The sequence below is a fragment of the Balaenoptera ricei genome, chromosome 14 (assembly GCF_028023285.1).
Source record: "Balaenoptera ricei isolate mBalRic1 chromosome 14, mBalRic1.hap2, whole genome shotgun sequence".
Taxonomy (NCBI): Eukaryota; Metazoa; Chordata; class Mammalia; order Artiodactyla; family Balaenopteridae; genus Balaenoptera; species Balaenoptera ricei.
This window is the reverse complement of record NC_082652.1, coordinates 93,725,184-93,746,672: the sequence shown is the minus strand read 5'-3', so window position 1 is coordinate 93,746,672 and position 21,489 is coordinate 93,725,184.

The window sequence follows — 21,489 nt, the reverse complement described above, 5'->3', positions numbered from 1 at the left end:
ATAAGCATAAAACTTACAATGGTCAAGTGAACCATGGCTTCCGAAAGCTACTGTAAAAGACGGGCGCGTGACGGGCGCCCTTTGCACCTTCAGCGTCCGCCCTGCGCTCGCCGCCGCCGCCCCCTTCCCTGCGGCCCCTGCGAGGGCTGGGGATGCTCTGTCTTCAGCGGGTCTGGCTCCGGCCTGTTCGAGTCCAGTTCCCTTCGTCTCGATGGCCTGTCCCAGTGCCTCCCCAGGTGCCCAACCGAAAAAGCCGGAAGTCACGTCATCGAGGCGCCATTTGGGGCCCAAAGGGGCCTCCTGCTTGCTCACTTCTGTTCATCCGCAGCTTCAAATACAAGGACCCTGCAGACATCATTCCTCCCACGTGTGTGCGTTTACACAGAACACGTTCATACTATTCACCCTCTACAGGATTTAGGACTAATTACCTAGTTCCCCAAAGAATAAGGGGTTGCAGGGGTGACTGTTCCTGGAATCCTGGGGTGGAAACACAGTAACGCCTCTTCTCCAACTTCTTGATGCTGTTTGGTCAAAGCACACCTGAAGACACAACATAAGGTTCACAGCAAATGCCACAAAAAGTCCACGCAAGGCTGGTACAGCTACAAGAGCCGGGCGTGTCCCCTACACAGGCGCGAAGCGGACCTGGGGGATGTGAGGAAACGCGGTTAGAAGCCTTGGCTCCCTCAGGGTTTCTGGATCCCTGCTTACTAGATTTGTGTCACTCTGTTTGGGTTGATTAACTTGGGTGTTTGTTTGGACCTTGGAAATGTGTTGGCTTGAATCTTGGTTTGTTAATTATGAAGAAGCATTCCTTTGGGTTTTTCTGGACATGGATACAATCTGATTCTCCAGATGTAGGACACTTCTCAGTCCCATGCTGAAAAAAAATTGTTAGTATATCAAGCAGCTCTAAATTAAAATCTCATCCTGTAACTCAGCTTTGTGTCCAGTTTCTAATATTTACTCAGACCCTTTGGTCAACCTAATCTGTTAGCATGTGGACGCGCAGCTGTGTCTGGTGCCAGGTTTTTAAGCAATGTTTACGCACCGTACATGACAGCAACCAAAGCCTGCACAGAAAAGAAAGCTCGCAGACGGGCTACTTCCTGAGACCTGGTTTTGGACGCATGAGTGAAACATGAGGCCACGAGGCCATGTGATAGGGAAGAATGTGAAATGGGTGGGGATGGCGCCAGCCCACGGCAAACAAGTCTGACCACCTGGAGAGAATGAATAACCAAACAGTTGAAGAAGCAGTGCTTCCTGAGCTCCACGGGGCAGTCGGGCCTCCAAGCTGGATCCGTGTTAATCCTCACAACAGCCTGTGGGCTGGGCATTGCTGCCACCCCACTGCCCAGGTGAGAACCGAGGCCCAGGGCGGTCCGGGAGCAGAGCAGGGTCAGACCCCAGTTCAAACCCAAGGAGGCCTGATTCCAGGGCCTGTGAGCCTTTACATTTGGTACAACAGACGCACAGCCAGGTGCACGGCTTGGGGAATGTTCACATGAGTGTCCGCCCTGAAACCTCCACCGAGACCGAGACCGAGATACGGAGGGTCCTCAGCACCTCAGAAGGCGGCCCCGAGCCCCACCCAGAGTCAGTCCTTGTGCTGACCTCGGTCACCGTAGGTCACCTCTGCCGGCTCCTGACACGCGTGTCACCGTGTCTGTTTACTCTCATCTGACCTGTCAGAGCCGTCCCGCGGTGTGAAGGGGCCGGTTTCGTTCAGTGCTGCGTAGTGTCCTGTGTGTGGACACACCAAACTGATGATCTGTTCTGCTGCCGATGGACGTTTGGGTTGTGTCCAGCGTTTGGCTCTTTTTATAGACAAGACTCTACAAACACACACACCCACATCCCCCGTGGGCACAAGCCCATTCCGTGGGGTGTGTACCAGGAGCTGAGCAGATGGGCACAGAGCCCCATGGGCTCAGCTGCGTGCACGGTGCCGCACGGTTCCCCGCGGCGCTGCCCGCTCACGCCTCCGTCGGGCCTGTGGGCCCCCACGTGCTCCACACCCACCTGCTCGCCAGCTCTTTGACCTCCGGTCGCTCCGAGCCCCTTTCCAGGTGCCGGCTGGACTCCCGACGTCTTTGTGTGGACGGCCTGCTCAAATCTTCTGCCCCCTGGAAGATGGAGTTGTTAGCCTTTCCACATTGACTTGTGAGAGTTCTTTGCGTCCGCAGTATCCGTGGCTACGTGGCTGCAGATGCCGCGTCTGTGGCACCTCTTCACTTTCTGAACGGTGTCTTCTGATGAACAAAAGCTCTTAATTTTCATGAAGTCAGATCAATCAACCTGTGTCTGTTGTTAGGTTTTCTGTGTCCTGGTCACCCCTAGGGTCTCCTGTCCCACCTCCTCTCAGCCTCTGCTGCACCGCCGCGTCCCAGCCTAGAACCATCAGGGCTGCACTCCGTCCTCTCAGCCTCTGGAGACGATGAAGCAGAAGACAGACGGGAAGCAGGACCGACATGGGGCCTCGGCACCCCTTTCTCCCTCCATCCCTCCTGCCTCCAGGGTTCGGAGGAGCCCCTTGTCCGTGCGCCGCTCTCAGGGGTGAGCCGAGCGCTCCCTCGGCCGACTCGGCTCCGGGAGCAGTACGCTCGCTCGGGACGCGGGCGACCCCATCGCTGCCACTGAAGGCCGGGTGGCCGCGGGCGGTCCACGACTCCAGGCGGAGACTGGCCTGAGCCCGGTCGTGGAGTAGCGGCCTGAAGCTCCGATCGGCTGAGAGGCACTGACGCGGCTCACCCGGCTGGGGTGCAGGCGAGGTGAAGAGGCCCCTGAGGAAAAGCGAGGGGAGCCCCTGCCCACCTGCGAGGGGGGGACTCACACCAGCCAGGCTTCAGCTGCGACGCGGAGGCCGCCTGGGCCGGGGGACGCGGGCGGGCGGCCGGGCCACCGTCTAGTTTCTCCTCCTCCGTTGTGTCCCAGCGGGAAGGTGTGCCAGGACCAGGGCCAGCCCTGCGGGAGGGATGGGGCCCCCGCAGACGGAGGCTTTGCCTCGAGCTGGGCACCCGCTGTCCCGTGAAACGTGGGCAGACTCCGCAGTGGCCCCGTTTTATGCTGCTTTCTCCTAACCTTGATTTTCTTTCTGGTTTTAAAAGTGATTTGATCCATTGGAGACAATTTGGAAAACGCAGTTAAAAAAAAAAAGAACATTTTCAGAGTCATCCATAACAGTCGGCTGAGGCTCTGCTGTGCTTTGTCTGGTGTAATATCGATGGCGTCTTGGTCTGTGGCCACAACAGAGGAGAGCTTCGGGCAAAGGAACGCAGGTCCCCCAGGCACCTTCACAGCAGAGGACGGCCGCCCTGGGTCAGCAGGTCCTGGGCAGGGCTAGGTGTCCAGCTGCGGGGGCCATCAGGCCAGCGTAGACGGCGTTCCCTCGTGAGCTCAGCCAGGCTGCAGGCGACTTGAAAACTGCAGGTCACCACCCATTAGCTGGTTGTGAAATCAACGTCATGAGCCCTAACTAGCATTAAAAAATGGAATAGAAATGTCCATTTCTACGATTGCAACAGACACTGATTTCTATTGGGGAATCGCTCACCCGGCGAGGTCGTCTCCCATCTGCGTGTGCCGTGTACGCTGTTGTGACAGCAGGACCATTTCTCGTGGCGGGACTGACCTCGGTTAAGAAGGCTGGGAAGCCCCTGGCTGGCGAGGAGGGGCGTTCGGAGGCTGCCCGTGGCAGGTGGTCTTTTCAGATGAGGAGGACGGGGAGACGGAGCTACCAGGGCCAAGGTGTGTTGACGCAAAGGTGGCCGGAACGTGGGCAGAACGAGGAAGGTGCAGCCGGACCTGTGCAGACCTGGGCTAAGCACCCCCGCTCCGGGCGTCCACCCCCCCGCACGCCGCGGCTGTCCCCTTGTCCCCAGCTCCAACCACAGCTTCCCTGGAGGGACCCTTGCAGTGGACATCAGAGAAACACGGGGAGTGTCCACACACGCGCTGGCTTTGGGTAGCACACACGCTGGCTGCACATGTGTCTGGCGTGGACACACTCTGGGGCGCGTCGAGCTCCTCTGAGAATTTGCCCTCGACTCCATGCCTGTGCTGGGAGGGCTATACGCCGATCACATCTCTCTTCCCTCCCAAAAAACGATTCCCGTGTGTCGCTCGGAAACTGAGGTCCCCGCTCCTGGGCTGGCAGCATCAAGGCCACCATGCAACCACTGCACTCGGCCCAGGCACCAGTCTGGGGCCCTAACCCCTCGATGGGTACCGTGCTGACCGGATCCAGTCAGAGCTGCGAAGCCAGGAGGGACTCTGTGAGGGTGATGCCAAGTGGTCCGGGCCCCTCCCTGGAAGATCAGCGGGAGGCGGGCGCCTGGCGACAGCAGCCTGGCCGTGGGGGGTTGGGTGGTCCTCCTTCCAGCCCAGGTGGTGCGAGGGCCCCGAGGAGCCTGCATTTTCAGCTCTCAGAGTCAAGACGCAAGAGATGAGACTGGGCGCGTCTGCTCCGGGCCCGTCTTCTGACTTCATATTACAGACAAGTGAGAACAGAAACGGTAGAGAGAATGGCCTTGTAGAGCCCACGGGCCCCCTTCCAGCTTCCACGGTGACCAGCTCAGCCAGCCTGGTGGCCTCTGCCCCGCCAGCCACAGAAATCCTACGCTTCATATTTCATCCATAAATATTTGGGTATTTTTCCCTGAAAAATAAAGATTTTTAAAAAGAACATTAGGAGAAATCTATTACCACACAGACAGAATTAATAATAGTCTTGACATCATCAAATTTCCAGCCGGTGCTCAGCTCTGGACCGAAGCCACCGGGACAGAGCTCGGACGCAGCTGCGGGGCAGAGGAGAGTGTGGGGAAGGGAGTCCTTTGGTGCATCTGCCCCGAGGACAGAGCTTGGACGACGGCAGGAGTTCCAGGGGAGCGATTTGCTGCAACATGAGGAAAAGCTCCTGCGATCAGAGCTGCCCAGTCCTGGGTCGTCACTGAAACTGCCCTGCTGCTTCGGGCCGGTGTGAAGCTGGGGCCGCCCCTGGCAGGGCAGAGGCCGGTCGCCCGCCTGGCCGCCCTTGAGGAGCTGTCTGCTGCCTCCGCGCAGGCCCCCGACAGGCCCTGGCTCTACCCGGTGCCCCTGGTTTCTCCTCGCGGCACGGCCCGCCGGCCCAGTCCCCGCAGGAGGATCCACGCTGGGGCGGCCGTGCCCCGCGGCGCGAGTTGCTTTAATCAGGCTTCAGGCTACCGACCGGCTTCCCACACCCTGCCGCGGTGGACGCCATCCCGTCCCCGTCCTGCGCACCGTGCGGTCCCTCCTGCTTGGCGCAGACCCGCGGGGCCGCAACGGGGACCACCGTGCCGCGTCCTCACCACCTGGACGCCCCCCAGGCGGCGAGCACTCCGTGGGATGTCACCGCTATGCGATGCGGAACTGCTGCTAACGGCAGACACGGGGTCACCCAGACAGAGGCCAGAGGCCTGACGGTGACGATCACGGGGCGGGATCAGACCAAGCGCGGGCCTCGCCCTCCAGCCCTCGGAAGTGAGGCGGAGGGCGGCAGCGCTTTCTGCTGCGCTTTTTTGTAAAACCAACTTTGCGTCCTGAGCAGGTGTAAGATGGCCCTCCACCTGCACCCGGTCCTGTGTGCTTTCCGCTTGCTCACTCTCACAAACGTTATATGCAGCCCCCAGAAAAGCCCAGTTAGATCGCCGCGGGACCCTGTCCAGGGGTCCGCGTGCTAACAGCCGACCCACAGGCCCCCGGCGGGCCCAGGTGACCGTGGCGAGCAGCGAACCCTGGGGGCGCGGGGCAGGTCCCCGCGAGGGCGCCGCAGGGGGGCCAGGCCCGGTGCAGCCGTACCCGCATGCCCTGCGGTGGGGCCTCAGGCCTGGGCTGTGGTCCTGCCCAAGGCCCTGCCCCCGGCCCGGATGCTCGGCCCTGGCTGCGCTGCCTTAGGGGCCGGGGGGCCCCGTCCATGGGCGCTGCCCACGCAGCCTGACGGGGTCTGTGTGAGCAGCACCCCTCCCCCACCCGCGGATGGACGAGGAAGCGGCGCCTTCAGCCCGTTTGGTGGAATCACTCCTTGGGGCCGTATCTGAGAATCAGCCCTCAATTCCACAGGCAATTAGGAGCGGCCTGCTGAGCGCCATTAAGCCTCTCGGCGCCCCGGCCCGGAGCTCTGGGCCGCGCTGTTCCGTCCCCTCACGGGCTCATCTCAGAGGGCCAGGTGCCCGTCCCCGGGGGAGTGAACTGGGCGGCCCCCTGGGACGACGGGGGCTGTTTGGTGCTGGGAACTGAACCTGCTTCCCTAGCCCCGCCCCGCCCTTCGCAAGCCTGGGTCTCATTCCTGATGGCGCCGGGCCAGCCATGGTCCCCCCGCCCCACGTCTGAGTGTCAGCCTGGCTTGGGGCTTGCCTGTGCCCAGGGCGCTGGGGTGGGATCTGAGCTGCGTCGGGAGGTGACGAGCGGAGGCTGGGAAGCGGTGAGTCCGGGGAGGGGGCGATGTCCGGTCACAATGATCTGTGGGTGGTCAGAGGGGAGCGGGGTGACCAGGTGGCCAGGAGGTGGGAGAGAGGCTGACCCGGGCCACCGAGAGGGTGGAGACCCTTTCAGCCGAGGCAGGGAAGGAGCAGTAAGCCGGGCACAGGCTCGGCCACTGTGCCCAAGTGCCCCTCGGCCTGCAGGCCACCCCAAGCCCACCCTCCTTCAGACCTGCGTGGACAACACCTCCCTCACCCTGCATGCTGCTTCCAGAAGCTCTCGCTGAGCCTCGGCACCTGGGGCCCAAACACCAGTGACCACGGCCAGCAAACAAGGGGCACCTGGCCCCGCTCACCCCCGTCAGGGCGGGCAGCCCCTCCCCGTCAGGACCCCCGTGGCCTCAGGCGGGAGGGCCCCTCCTGGGGAGAACGGCCTGCCCCAAGCTAGCCCTAACCCTCACCCTGACCCCTGCAGACCCTCGGAGCCCCTCCCCAAATCGTCCCCCTGACAGACCACACAGCCAGGGCGGCGTCGGCTGGACAGGTGGACCGGGGTCAAGTCGGCGGGGAGGAGATTGAGGAAAGCAGACGGGGACCTGAGCTGGTCTCTCCCCTCCACCACTTTGCCTAGAAAAGCCAAGAAGTCTAAGTTCAAAGCTGGGCTCTCAGGTGGTTATGAAGGCAGAGTTTATACAATTTGCAAGCTTGATTTAACACTTTTCAATATTTAGGCAGCCCTGCACCCAGGCAGCAGGGGACCTGTGGCCTCCAGTGCGGAGGAAAAGCGGGTCTGGTTCTCAGAGTCACCGGCCCCAACGCCCGGCGGTCTCAGCCATCTCCGAGGGTCCCACTCAGCTCCCCTCCAGACGCAGCCTCTGGGCCGTCCTCTTGGCTTCTAGGACCAGCCGACACCCTTTTTGTGGTTAGCTGCTGGCTGTCACCACCATGGGCCCCCAGATCCCCAAGAATGATCCTCCTGGACCACCTCTCCCCAGGGCCTGCAGGGGGCGGCCAGTCTTCCCGCAAGCTGGCCACAGTGTCTCCCGGACACGCGTCTTCCAGCAGGTGCAGCGCTGTCTCGCGGTGAGGGGGCTTCACCCTAGAAACCACGGAGCTGCCCTGGCCTGGGAGACCCCGAGCCAGGCCCTGCTGCTCGGGACGGCCGGCTCTGCCTGCAGACCTGTCTCCGTGACTTCCCGAAACCACTCTGAACCAGGAGTGGAGACTCTCCAAGGAGACGCAGCCCCCTGACCACACTCCGTGACCTACTGGGCGAGTATCTCAAGCCAACTAGGGGCCTTCCCAGCCCTGGGCGGGGCCTGTGCCCCAGCCTCGCCCTCCAGCCATGGGGCCTCCCAAGCCACCATCAAGTGGAAACAATGCAGCTTTTTAGGCTGCAAAAAAAAAAAAAGGAGGGGAGGAGGGAGGGGGGAGGAGAAGAAGTCACTTGCCTCCCGGTGGCAGGGCTCCAGCGTGGAAGCCACTGTGTGACCCCCCCCCCGACTTGCGGCAACCTCTAAAGGACTGTTGATTCAAGAGCTGGGAATAAATCAAGAAACGTCTCCGTGTTTGCAGGAACACCAAGTGTTCTGAAATGTGCTTTCCATCTACCACTTAGCATTTAGGAAGATAAACAAGGTGTGGTTTAAACAGCAGTTCAAAACTCCTGGGTATCTCACAGAATTTTGCCAAGGATTGAGGGAGAGGCCGTCGGGCAGAAACTTTTCGGTGGGGCGTGGGCGGGGTGTCTTGGTCCAGGGACCGCCGGCCAGCCTTCTGAGGTTCACCCAACACCTACCGAAGGGCCAGGAAGGTGCAACACCCTCCTGACCGGCCAGGGATTCACAGTTACACGTGGCCGTGCGCTGCGTTTGGACCCGGGCTAACTCCTTACTTCGTTTTTCAAGCCAAACTGCACAAACACACGAAACTGATGAACAGCCCCGGGGAAGAGATAGCCTGGCTGTTTTCAATCAGCCTCTGACAATGGCGGGCGGCTCCTAAGCTAGAGGCAGCTGTGCCACACGTTCGAATAAGGAGATGCATTTCCACCTGGAGAGTCATCTGCGTGAATCAGCAGATCAGAGCGATGTTGGAATTTCTAAGGGTCCTCGGTGGCAAGGCGAGCTCTCTCGGATGACGTGGTTCGAGGCGGCCAGGCGGACAGCCCTCCAGCAGAGGCTTGAAACCCCATCAGCTTCCTCAAGCCGTTCGCTTAAGGCGGGAAGGCGGAGGCCTCCTCTCGGTGTCTGAACGCGATTGCTGAGCAGTGGTTGCTGGAGCGCCAGGCTCAGGGCTGTCTGGGCTCAGTGGGAAAGGATGCTGGGATCACCCAGTGATGCCTTCCGTGGGCGCGGAGAACGGGGTGGGAGCACACATGCCGTGGAGAGCCGGCGGTTCTTTGAGGTTGTCAGCCGCTGTACCTCGGCGCGGTCTGAGAGGGTTCAGAGCCGGAGGGGGGACAGTGCGTGGAGCCAGGAGGCGCCTGAAGGGACGGGAGGGGACACGAGGCGGCTCGGGGAAGTGAGCCTGAACTCAGGGCCTTGTGTAGGGCCTAGACCTGCCACTGGGTCCAGGGTGTCACCCTGACGGTGGTGAGTTACGGGAATGAAACTTCACTGCCGGTTAACACGGAGCACGTGGGCACGAGGCACAGGCCCACGGCTCCACGCAGGGGAGCTGCTGCTGGAGCAGGGCCTCTCCCCTGAGCCCCTGTTCCCAGCTCTCCCAGCTCCCAGCGCAGCGTCTCATACACGTGCATTCCCTCGTTGCTTTACTCGTCTACGCGTTCGCTCAGAGATCAGTAGCCTGGGATTGCTGTTTGCCGCGGAAGGCAGCTTCCACGAGCTTCCGTCTCTGCGGGAAGACAGGGTCAGGCCGGGTCCGCCTCGGGAGAAGCCGGTTTCCCGCAGCGGGGCAGGCGTGGGGCTCCGACTCGGTGACTCAGCGGGTGGCACCCGGCCACATAGTCACGGAGACGCCGTCCCATGCTGAAGGTGTCTCCCTAGGTGTGACCGTCGGAACCGAATGTCGGAGGTAGATTTAGTGCTTCACTAACCTAATTTTAAAGTCACAGGACAGAAGCCTAAGTGGCCTTTGGCAAAATCACCCTGAATTTCCATTTCTCTTGCTTCCTCAGCTTCCCAGGTGCTGCTGTTAATCCTATAAAAGCAGCTCCTCTGCCAGCCCTGGAGAAGCAGGTCCCAGGGCCGGGCCATGTGGGCCCCCAGGGCCTCTGAAGCCTCCCCGCCCTGGGGGAGGTGACAGACGCAGAGCCGTCCGGCCTGGACTCCCACGTGTTCAGAGGCGGTGCCAACTCCAGCTCCTCGCAGCAAATGCCAAAGAATACATTCCTCCCCGGCTGAGTCACGGCCCGCTCCTAGAGCCTCCTGCTCTGTGCCGTGGGGCTCGGGGAGCTCTGGGGGCAGGACAGCCGGCCGCACAGAGGGGGTGACCGTGGAAAGTCCCGGGAGGTCCGCGCGGGGTCCTCGAGGTCTCAGCCGCGGGGCTCTGCAGGCCTCGCCTTCACACGCTCAGTGCCCCATCAGGGGCGGAGGGCCCCCCAGGAGGCGGGGCGGGCAGGCTCCTGGTCCCCCTGGAGGTGGCACACCCCTGGACGCGGGTGGGCAGATCTGCGAGGGGCCCGGCAGGGTGCGGACCGCGTCTTCAGGGCGCACGCAGCACACGAGAGGATTCAAAGCAAAAGCGACAGGACACTGTCCAGCCACAGCAGTCGGGAACGGCCGGCTGCCAACCCTGGAGCCAGAGAGCAGGGCCGAGGGACGAGAACTTCGGAGAAGATCCCTGCGCCTCCGGCCCAGAGCCAGCCAGTACGTGAACATGGGGCGTCCAGCCCCGCCGTGGCTCCGCCTGCAGTACCTCTGCCCCTGGCGTGGGCGCGGACGGGCTCAGGCCCCCAGAGTCAGGGTGCGGACCGTGCCTGGGCGGTCCACGGGGGCCAGCTTTCATTTCTGTAATTTTCTAGAGAAATCCTGCCCAGCTGTTCACTTTTCTTAGGTTAAATGAGGGTTTTAAAGAAAGATCACGCAGTAGAATACACTCATGTTATCTTCTGTGTAAACTGGGCTAGTTTCAGTCTGCACTGTGGTGAATTAAGTCCTGTTACCAAGGGAAGTGTAAATACATTTTGTCTCAGTGACCAAAAGGAGAGAAAGGAGGGACAGTCGGTAGGAGAACAGTCCCTGGGGAAGCGGAGGCTGAACCCTGGAGAGACTGGACCGGGCCTGGGCGGAGGCGAGGCGACGGGATGGGGGGGAGGGGGGAGGGAAGGAGCGGCGCAGGAAGCCCCGCTGGGGACCGGACGGCAAGTAGGAGCGAGCCCGGCAGCTGCCTTCAGACCTCCGCCAGGGGCCGAGTGTGTCTCCCCAGATGCACGCGCTGGAGTCCGACCCCGGGGCCCCTGAAGGTGCCCCTCTTTGCGCGTGACTGGTTAGGATGAGCTCGGGCTGGAGCAGGGTGGCCCTCGCCCAACATGAGTGGTGTCCTCGTGAAAAGGGGACATTTGGACACACACACACCTAGGGAGAGGCCACATGACCACACAGACAGAGATCGGGAACCCCAGCGATTTCGGGCGGCCACCAGAAGCAGGGGAGAGGCTGGGATGAGAGGCCCCTCACGGCTCGGAAGGCACCAGCCTGCCCACAGCTTGGTCTTGGCGTCCGGCCCCCAGTCCCGTGAGGCGCTTAGGCCGCCGGCTGTGGGACTTGGTGCAGGCAGCCCAGGGAAGTGACAGCCTCCAGTGACTCCCTCCTTGTTTTCCTGCCACGTTCCTGCTTTTTCTCCCGCCCAACCAGGCACCTGGGTGTGAGGCCCTGTGTGCCCACCGGGTTTACAGTCATGCTAATTGGAACCAATTTGCCAGACTCACTGGGCAGGTCCCAACAGGAGGTGCTGAAAGGATTGGCAGGAAATTCAGGTGACAAGGAACAGGCAAGGCAGAACCAAAAGCAGATAAAATAAACAATGCCTTCTTGAAAAAACAAATCCAGGTGGGTGGTTGGCTGGCACCAGGGGGCTCCCGTCAGAAGGCAGGGAGGGCCGGCCAGGCCCAGTTGGAGGGAGGACCAGGCGGAGACAGGCGTCTGACCAGGGCATCTGGGCAAGGGGACCAGGTGGGTCCCCCGGTGCGGGGCCCATGGGTGGTTCCAGGCTCAGGGTGGAGGAACGGGAGGCCCGAGCTGCGGCGTTAGGACCTGAGGGGCCCTGGAGGCCCTGGTCGGATGTGGCCACAGCCGCAGCTCTTGTAGCAGGTCTTGGCCCGGGTCTGAGCTGGACCACGTGCTGTAAGGACCCCCGACCTCTCCTTCCTTTGTTCCCCACCGGCCCTGGGCACCTGTGACCCCGCCCCCGCCCCTTCGCCTCTAAAACGACCTCTGCAGGTGGCTTCCCTGCCATCATGCCCTCCTCAGGGCCTGACCTTCCCTTTCCCCGGGTTGTCAGGAAAATCCCTTCCTCACACTCGGGCCCCACGGCCAGCAGCCCCGCAGGCCTCAGCCGGCTGCGCAGTTCCCGCTACGGCCGCGCCAGAGTCCCATGGGGGGTCCTGCTGACGGAGGACAGGCCACTGACTGCCCGGGGGAGGGCATGACGGTGTGAGCGGCAGCCCCGGAGCTTTGGCTTTTTCTCTCAGACAAAGAGGAAGACAGGACACGGTGGCCTCGGGCACTTCCTGTCACAGGGTCACCTGCCCGCTGGCCTTTCCGCCCCCGGGGCACAAACCACAGCACAGAGCCCAGCAGATGTGGTGTCAGCTCCACTGTCAGCCACGTGAGAGGGGGCCCTGAGACTCTGTCACCCCCCAGGCCACTGTAAGCTTTGCTTCATGGCGACAGAGCATGGTCTGTGTGGCCCTTGAGGCCAGCACCTGTTTTCTCAGATGCAGAGAAGGAGGTGTAGACGTCTAACTGAGTCAGCACGGATCTGCGTCTTATCAAGTTCAGGGGCAGGTGCTAAGCTGCCGCCTCTCGGACACCGGGCCTCGTCTGTCCCCCGTCTCCTCTCCCGTCAGCTGGCCTCGGCTGACGGTGTGCAGAACGCCAGGCTCCCGGCGCCTCGCTCCCGGGCAGCGGACTCTGCGGAGGCCACATGCCCCAGGCTTCACGCCGCAGTGACCCGTGACCGAGGACAGGGCCTCGTCACGGAAGCTTCCGGAACAGAGCAGGGCCCCACCACGGAGACACCCACGCCACCCAGCGCAGCCTTTCCCCGCCAGGCGGCCCTGCCAGTTGCTGGCTCTGCGGGGCCAAGTTCCCGCCGCTGTAAAGAGGGTGGACGGGTCCCTTTGCATCTGTGGGGATGGGGCGTCACTGCCCGTCTTGGCCGCGCGCCCTTGCCGGCGAGGGGATGAGCCACACTCATGGCCATCGTGTGCATCTCGCGAGGAGGGGCTGCGGTCGGGGGTTGGGGGGACGACAGCCAGACAGGGTCCAGGAGGGCAGCGTCTTCTTCTTCCAACTCTTTCCGTCCTGTCGCCACGTCCAGGCTCACGGGCCTCCTGGAGGCTTGTGTAGAGCTTACAGTTTAAACAGGGCCTCACAGGACCTCAATGTCCTAAACCCACACTTGAAGCAAAGCTGAGATTCGGCCTCAGAAGGTGGTGACACAGAACACACCTCAGCCGAAGCCCTGCTAAAAGCGACGGCAAATTTGCTTTGCAAACCACCACTTTAGTACCAAAAGTAATGCTCCTCACCCACCAAGACCAAAGACAGGAGACAACGCACCCAGATTTCGGGAGCAAAGGCACTGACGGGTCTGGTCCGGGAGAGGCCGCCACTGCCCGGTCAACGCCGGGCAGCAGTGAGCAGGCACTCGCCGTCGACGTGTTTCCCCGGAGCCCCCAGCCCCCAGGAATCGGCGCGGCGGGGTCCCCCCACACTCGCCTCCTGCGGTTCAGCCCAAAGCACCCTAAGCCCAGGTCCCCCCTTTCTCCCCACGGCTTCTGGTACGTCTGGGTCCCCCCTGCCCGGCTGGGCTCACCACCCGCACGGGTCCAGGGGTGTCCCTGGCACAGGCCTCGTGCACACGGAGAACAAGGTGGGGTCCGGCAGCCAGGAGAGTGTGATTCTGGGGCCACGGGAGGGCGTCGAGTTTGGGTGACAGGGAAACGGCACTTGGACAAACTTGAGGCACCTGGAAGGAGCACGAGCTCAGCTTTAGGCCCCTGGGGGGGCTGAGGCTGGCGTGGCCCTGCGGAGTGCCCGGCCAGCGAGGGAAAGGGCTACGGAGAGGGTAGGTCTTCTACGTATGGACAGAAATAAAACCGTTAGGTCGCAGCAACCTGTGAGAACTGCAGTCCCAAATATCCGTGCTTCTTCGCAGCATCGGGGGTGTGGGCCAAGAGAGCAAAAGGGTGCGAGCACGGAGCCCCCGTCCCTCGGGCGCGGCTGGTGACCCCCCGCGCATGTGCGCAGGCCCAGCTGTCAGGTTGTGGTCAGGAGCGAGGGTCCACCGTTCCCTCGGGCGCCCGGCTCTCCTCCCCTTCTCGGGGGCTCCTGGAGGCCAGGGCCTGGGTACATTTTCTTTTGTAATAATGCCTTCCCAGCCCGGCCCTCGTTGGGCGCTCGGACACACCCACCCCCGGGATGCAACCTGTCGAGCTGGGACAGCAGGTATGATGACTGTCTGCTGAGCTCAGGCCTTGGGGTCCCTTCCAGTCCCCGTGTGCAGTCGCCAAGGGCCAGCCCCCCAGTTGTGGGCGATGACTTCTTTACTGAGAGCAGGGACAAGACGTCCCACGGGTTGAACAAAACCAGACTACTCTCCCAGAGCCCAGAGGGGTCCTGGCACGAACACAAATGCTTCCAATGAGGACGCGGCCTGCGATGAAACGCCCTGTGACCCGGGAGTGTCCGAGGCCTGTGCTGACTTCTGTCCACAACCCGGGCACCTCCTGCTTTGGGATCCAGACCCCGTCTCGCATCTCGCCCCTCTGCTGAGCGGCTTCCCGTCCTCCACACGCCCGTCTCCACTCACCCTCTGGAGCCAAACGTTCTGCCCCGGGTCCCCCTAATTAGCTCTGTGCTCGAGCATCTTTCTGTATCTCCTCGCTGCCCCGGCTGGGGCCTTGGCTAACCTCCCAGCTGAGCCAGCGAGGCAGGCAGCTCCACCGTTTAGGGGGAGCGGCCCCCAACGCCTCCTCATTAAAGAAACACTGCCTGGGATTTCATCACAAGCCCATCACAACATAATCCAGAAATTTTTGCTTAATGGAATAATCAGGAAGTAAATGATCGGGTTAATGGGCTTCCTGGTTAATGGGGTTTGAAACCTCTTTTGTCGGAGGTTTTCCTCAGATGCATCACTAGACCACCACCTCCAGTGCCTGCTGCCACATGACTCGGTCTTAACCCCTTAACTCCCATGGAACCCTAAGGAGAAAGGCAGGCCTTTCACAGCTCTGCGACCAGACGTGGCCATTTTTGTTCCCCAGAGCAGCCTGACGCTCCCACCTCCGTGGGCTGGAGGACGGCAGCTCAGCTCAGTCCCAGGAGAAGTTTCCGTGGAGGGGGCAGCTGCACCCCCCGGCGCCCACACAGCCGGCGCGCGCAGGAACCTGGGCTGCGCGGATCCCGGGCTGCAGGACGAAGCGCGGGTCCAGATCCGCTCACCTGCAGAACCTGTGTCGATACAGCAGCTGCTTACCCGCCGCCCCTTGGCTGGCCTGGCCACCCACCCCCACCCCAGCCCTGGGGACGACGGGCCTAGAGCAGAGCTGACCTGGGAGACCTCGGGTAGGGCCGGGGGCTGAGAGGGGGAAGCAACCAGCACACGGCAGAGCGGATGGCAGAGCGCTGAGCGCGTGCGGACCTGTCCTGGCCGCACCAGGGTCTCTCCAGGACCATCTCCGAACGTGCCTCACCGCTGCATATCAGGTTTGGGATGCCTGCAGACAGCTTCCAGGTCATTGTGAATGTCAAGTACGACAACACAGAAAACTTAGAAAGCTGTTAAAGTGCCATCGCTGGTAACTCAGGCTAAAAGCCTCAGAGTGTTACAAATATGGGGCCTTGAGTTACTCAGTCCCCTCCCTTCTCAACCCCCAACACCACAGTCCCCTCAGCCTGGCAGCCACGGCCCCATCACAACAGCACACGGGTCCCACATGTGCAGCTTGATGGATACAAGCACACCCCTCCCCCGAGGCCTCTCCCCTGAAGGCCCCACCTTCCAGATTTCTGGTCACAAGGAAGTTCCAGGCAGGGGTAGCTAGGCCAGCGGGGACCACAGGCGTTGCCTCCATCTTCCGCTTGGATCTGGCTCCAAGAATAATTAGGAAATCCATGTGAGGGGAATACCAGGCCATCTGTCACCAACATCCAGGATGGAGGAGATGGCCTGGCCAAGGGGGTCTGACGACAGGAGCATGGCTGAAGGACACAGGGGCAGAAGGAAACCTACCTGCTGGGCCAGCTGCCCCAGCCAGGATGCATATCTGTCAGGAAACTGCAACCAACAGACACAAAGAAACCCAAATCTAAGCACAACGGTGGGGGGCAGCAGGAGGGGTCCATGACCCCCAGCAGAGAAGGGTCACCAAACATGGGGGGCGGTGGGGCACAGGGGATGAATGGGTGGATGGATGGATGGGTGGATGGATGGATGGGTGGATGGATAGTGGATGGTTGGATGGATGGATGGATGGATGGGTGGATGGATGGATGGATGGATGGATGAATGGAAAGGTGGCTGAATGGGTGGATGGATGGAAAGGTGGCTGAATGGGTGGATGGATGGATGGAAAGGTGGATGGATGGAAAGGTGGATGGATGGGTGGATGATGGATGGATGGGTGGATGGATGGATGGGTGGGTGGATGGGTGGATGGATGGATGGGTGGGTGGATGGGTGGATGGGTGGATGGATGGTTGGGTGGGTGGATGGATGGGTGGATGGGTGGATGGATGGGTGGATGGATGGATGGGTGGATGGGTGGATGGGTGGATGGATGGATGGGTGGATGGGTAGATGGATGGGTGGGTGGATGGATGGATGGGTAGATGGATGGATGGATGGGTGGGTGGATGGATGGATGGATGGATGGATGGATGGATGGATGGGTGGATGGGTGGATGGATGGGTGGGTGGATGGATGGAAGGATAGGTGGATGGGCAGGTGGATGGATGGCTGGATGGGTGGGTGGATGTGTGGATGGATGTCAGTTCTCTCTCCTCAAAGCACGAGCACAGGGAGAAAGCCCTGTTGCCCCACAAGTTAAGAGACAATTTCCTCCCCCCGAGGCCTCAGTAACTTCACCTGTCGACTGGGGGTTTGATTTGTCTCACCTCCCTCACAGGATGGCTTTGAGTAGCAAATGACGTAGAGCGCATTTGAAAATAACTTTGGAAAGTGTCATTGAATCACATACATGGGCCATGTACCGTTTCTTTTTATTTTTAATTTAAAATTTTAAGTATTTATTTGTTTATTTATTTAGGCTGCGCCGTGTGGCTTGTGGGATCTTAATTCCCCGACCTGGGATCGAACCCGTGCCCCCTGAAGTGGAAGCCCAGAGTCCTAACCACTGGACCGCCAGGGAATTCACCATGTACTGTTATTATCTAGATTAAGTGGAGTGAGTAGAAATTAGTGAGAGGTTTGGATTAGAGGCTATACTTTTTTAAAAATTTACTTTATTCCTTTCAAGTATATGTAGTTACAGGAACTAATTGCTAATGGTATATTTTCAAGTCAAAGTCCTGCTGGGCCTACTACAATGAATAGGAAAAAAATCATAATTAGCAGCCTTATCTGTATGCAAACAACGAATGTTCCCAAAGACCTTAACACCACTTACATTCTTATTTTAAGTGATTAAATTGCTCGCAAACCTCTTTCTCACTAGAAAGTCTAAAAGTGAACTTGAACCAGCCAAATATCATTAACGCCTAATTGTTCCAAATTCCAAATTAAGGTAGTCTCAGCTAATACGTTTTCCAGGCACAGTACATGAAAACACAAAAGGTAGCTGCGCCCATGAACTTCAGCCCCTCATTTCTGGGTGTGAAGCTAGATTCACCGACAGCCCACTGTGTTAGTCTTGGTCCGTGTCGTCTGGGATGAGCCTGATAGCGGCTTTGACCTGGGAGAGGCCGCGGCTGCGAACTTCCTGTCTTCCTGTCACAGGGACAGCAGGACATCAGGGCCGTGTGAGAAGGGTCTCACGCCACCTGAACACAGATACGTTTTTTTCTTCTCTGTTGCATTTTGAAAAGCCATGAAACCTCTGTCTCTTCCCCACGATTCTTTTGTTCTTCCTCCAAGTAAAAAGCATATTTGGCAGCAAAGGCCGTTTTTCAGCCTCTGTTTGACGCTTTCCCTTCCGGTTAAAATTATATGAGGCCCCAAGGCATGTCTGGTGATCATGAGCCACTCTCTTGGCTAGACATGTAGTTTTTATGTGAATAGCATTATTGTTATATGATATAAAACGCAGGGAAAATGGAAGATTGACTACTTCTCTGACTAAAATTTGGCCTACCAAAGAAGCTTTGAAAAATCAAGCGTCAGAACTTCTGCTTTCAGCCAAGATGGACTAACAGGGCCCAGATTTACCCTCCCACCCAAAAAAGTGAAAAATGGAAAAAATATATGAAACATGTGTTAGATGTTAGCCGTCAGGCAACAAAGAACAGTGATCCCTGAGAGGGGGACCCAGCGACGGCCCAGCCTGCGGCCTGCAGAGGGTTTTCCAGCCCCCGGTGTGGGGAGATGGACCCCAGCAGAGCTTCCCAGAGTTGAGGAGATGAGAGGGCGGGGTCGGGCTGCCAAGGCTGCTGAAAGCTGAGGGGCGTTGCCGCAGAGGAGCGCGTTGCCCAGAAGGGGGCTTGGAGAGCTGCGGAGGGTTCGTCTTCGGGCTGTGGACGAGTCCTGACCCACACAGGCATGGGGGGGAGTCCCCTCAAGTTCTAGTACAGAGTGGTGGTCCTAAAGGATCAAAGGGAGAGATGCTTGGTCCCCACACAAGCCTGACACACGGTGGAGCATACTTCACAGGGCATCGGGGAATGTCCTCAGAAGGGTTGGAAAAATTAGCCTCAGGCTAAGTGTTCTTCTGGTCCCATCAAACAAAGTTTAAAAGCTAAAAAGACCCAAAAGGATCAAAACTTTCCAAGTGACTTAAACTGCATCCCAGAGCAAGCATTCATTAAGAACACAGAACATATCCAGCCCTCAGTGAGGTAAAACTCACAATGTCTGACCTCTGATCATGCAAAGAGGCAGGAAAATACAATCCAAATGAGGCGAAAAATCAGTCAATGAAAATCAACTAAATATCACACCAATCATGGAGTTAGCAAACAAGGATATTAAAACAGGTATTATAATTATCTCCTACATGTTCAAGAAGTCAGAGGAATGAGTTAACATGTTAACAAACCCAGCTTCTCGCATTAAAGGCTGCAGCGTCGGGCCTGAAACACTCTAGAGCCACAGGGGATGGGAGGCTGCGGAAGAGGACGCAGCACGAGAAACTAAGGAAAGTAAAACAGAAGAAGTCTGCGGCACTGAGCACTGGTGGACTGTGGACCGACTTCCCGCAGCCTCGTGTGTGTGACTACAGCTGCGGAAGGAGGGGCAGGAACACTGGACGAGAGCGTGGCTGCCATGTTCCACTTTTGATGAAAACCATAAAGCCACAGATCCTTGAAGCTCAACGAACCCCGAGCACAAACGACACGCACGTGAGGGCAGAGGCGGCTGAGGATGGGGGCCCCCACGCCCCACGTGACTTACCCTTCCCCCCACGTGACTTACCCTTCCCCCCACACACACGTGAGGGCAGAGGCGGCTGAGGATGGGGGCCCCCACGCCCCAGCTCCCACGCCCCACGCGACTTCCCCTCCCCCCCCCACCGACAGATGCCCATTAGTGTTCTCCCTCCTCCTTTTTGCGAAGAGCGAGGAGTGGCTGCCGAGGACAAATGTGCCCTGGTAAATAAGGTCATGACCGCGAGCTGCAGCCCTGCAGCCGGGCGGGGGCCGCGATGCTTGAAGACCTGTGGTCACAGCCTCCAAAAAACAGCAGCTGCTGGAGGATGGAAGATTCTACGGGGTGTGTGTGTGTGTGTGTGTGTGTGTGTGTGTGTCTGCAGCTCTGTTTGCAGAAGGGCCCTGTGGCAGATCCCACCGTCAGCAGGGAGGTCGCGTGAAACGCCTGCAGCAGCTCCGTTCTTAAAGAAACAGAGTGCGGCGCCGGTGGCCCCCGTGAGGCGCTTTTCTCCGCTCTTGGAATTTGGACGTGTGAAGTAAAAGACACACGTGTAATCTGGGGCCTGGTTGGCACCACCTGAACAACTCAGACTCACAAGCAGAGGCCTCAGTTTCCTGGCAGGAACCAGGGCAGGTTGATTCCACCCAAGAGGCTGTGGTGGGCACGGGTGAGAGCTGCCTTCTGCTTCGGCATCAACAAACACTTAGTCATCTTATAGTTAGCGTAATTTTTTTGGCACAAAGAATTATAAATACAATGTGCTTCACATATGTGATTCCAAATCAGGTTAGTGATCCAGAGTCTGTCTCAGGGACGGATAATCTAAAAATTGAACAAGGGAAAGCAGTTCTTCAAAAAGTAAAACACACAATTACAATATTACCAGGAATTCCACTCCTAGGTGTGTACCCCGGAGAACTAAAAACAGGGGCTGGAACAAAAACTCATACTCGAATGTTCAGAGCAGCGTTACTCACAGTAGCCAAAGGGTGGAAACGGCCCAGATGTTCATCGGCTGATGATGGACACACAAAGTGTGGTCCATCCACCCAGTGGGTAGTATTTGGCCATAAGGAATGAAGTTCTGATAAATGCCGTGATGTGGATGAAACTTGAAATCACTCTGCTCCGTGAAAGAGGCCATGAAGCATCCAGCACGTACAAATCCACGCACAGAATTAACGTGGTTCCCAGGGGCTTGGAGAGGGGGTGGGGAGTGACGGCTCACAGGCACAGGGTTTCCTTCCGGGGGACAGAGGTGGTGGTCACACAACACTGTGAATGTACCAAATGCCCCGAGTTGTGCACTTTAAATTGGCTCATTTCATCTTCTGTGAATTTTACCTTAATTAAAAAAAAAACAGTGGAGCAAGGACTTCTCCCACATCTGGCCCTTTTCTCTCTGCTTCAGCCACTCCGGTCTTTCTTCTTTCAATTTCTTCTCCCCAAACACATCAGCTCAAATGCAGTTTAGTTATTGCAACGCGGAACATATTTCTGAAGGCAGAGGTAATGAGGGTGGCGCAGAGAGCCCCTCGTCGCAGTGTCGTTGGCCGGGGGGTCACGGGGCCAGCAGAAGCAGCTGGGCCCGCGGGTCCCTCCTTGAAGCCAGGGCGGGACACACGCATCCCGGGTGGCGGGGAGGGAGCGGCCTGTCTGGGTGACAGGGTCAGGGGGCCGCAGGAAGTCTTCCAAACAGCCGGGGACCCGCCTCCTCAGGTCAGGGGCCCCCTTGGACAGAGAGGGGTACTCCCACGGCCAGTTCTGCTCGGGCTGCACTTGGTCTGACGTTTAGCAGATTTTCTTCCCACGGCCCCGTCTTGGGCTGGGGCCGGGCTGGAACCGCAGGCAGCGTGGGACGGGGAGAGGGGGGAGGTCAGCAGGGCAGCCCCTCGAGGCTGCCCCGCTTGTCCCGCGTCAGCGGCTCTGGGGCCGCACCTGCCCGGGTTCCCGCAGGGCCGAGGTCACCCCGGATGTCGCGGGCGGGAGGTGACCCGACGCTCCGGGTCTACACACCTGAGCAAAACACAGTAGCTGCCTGCCGGAAACAAGCTGGTGGATATGCTTTCCTTATTATTCAGGAGCAACATAAAACAAACAAAAACTAAGTAACTGGTATTCGCAGGAGCCCAGCCTCCTCTGCAGAAACCATCATTTTATAAATGTATATTTTTATTTCTGGAATATAAAATGCTGTTGTTGGGAATGGGGGTGGGCTTATAAAACCTCACTTTGAAACTAACAGCCTCCAGCACATTCTTCAGTGAGGCGGACGGGAGTTCTGCCCTCCTTGCGCCCCATAGGCTC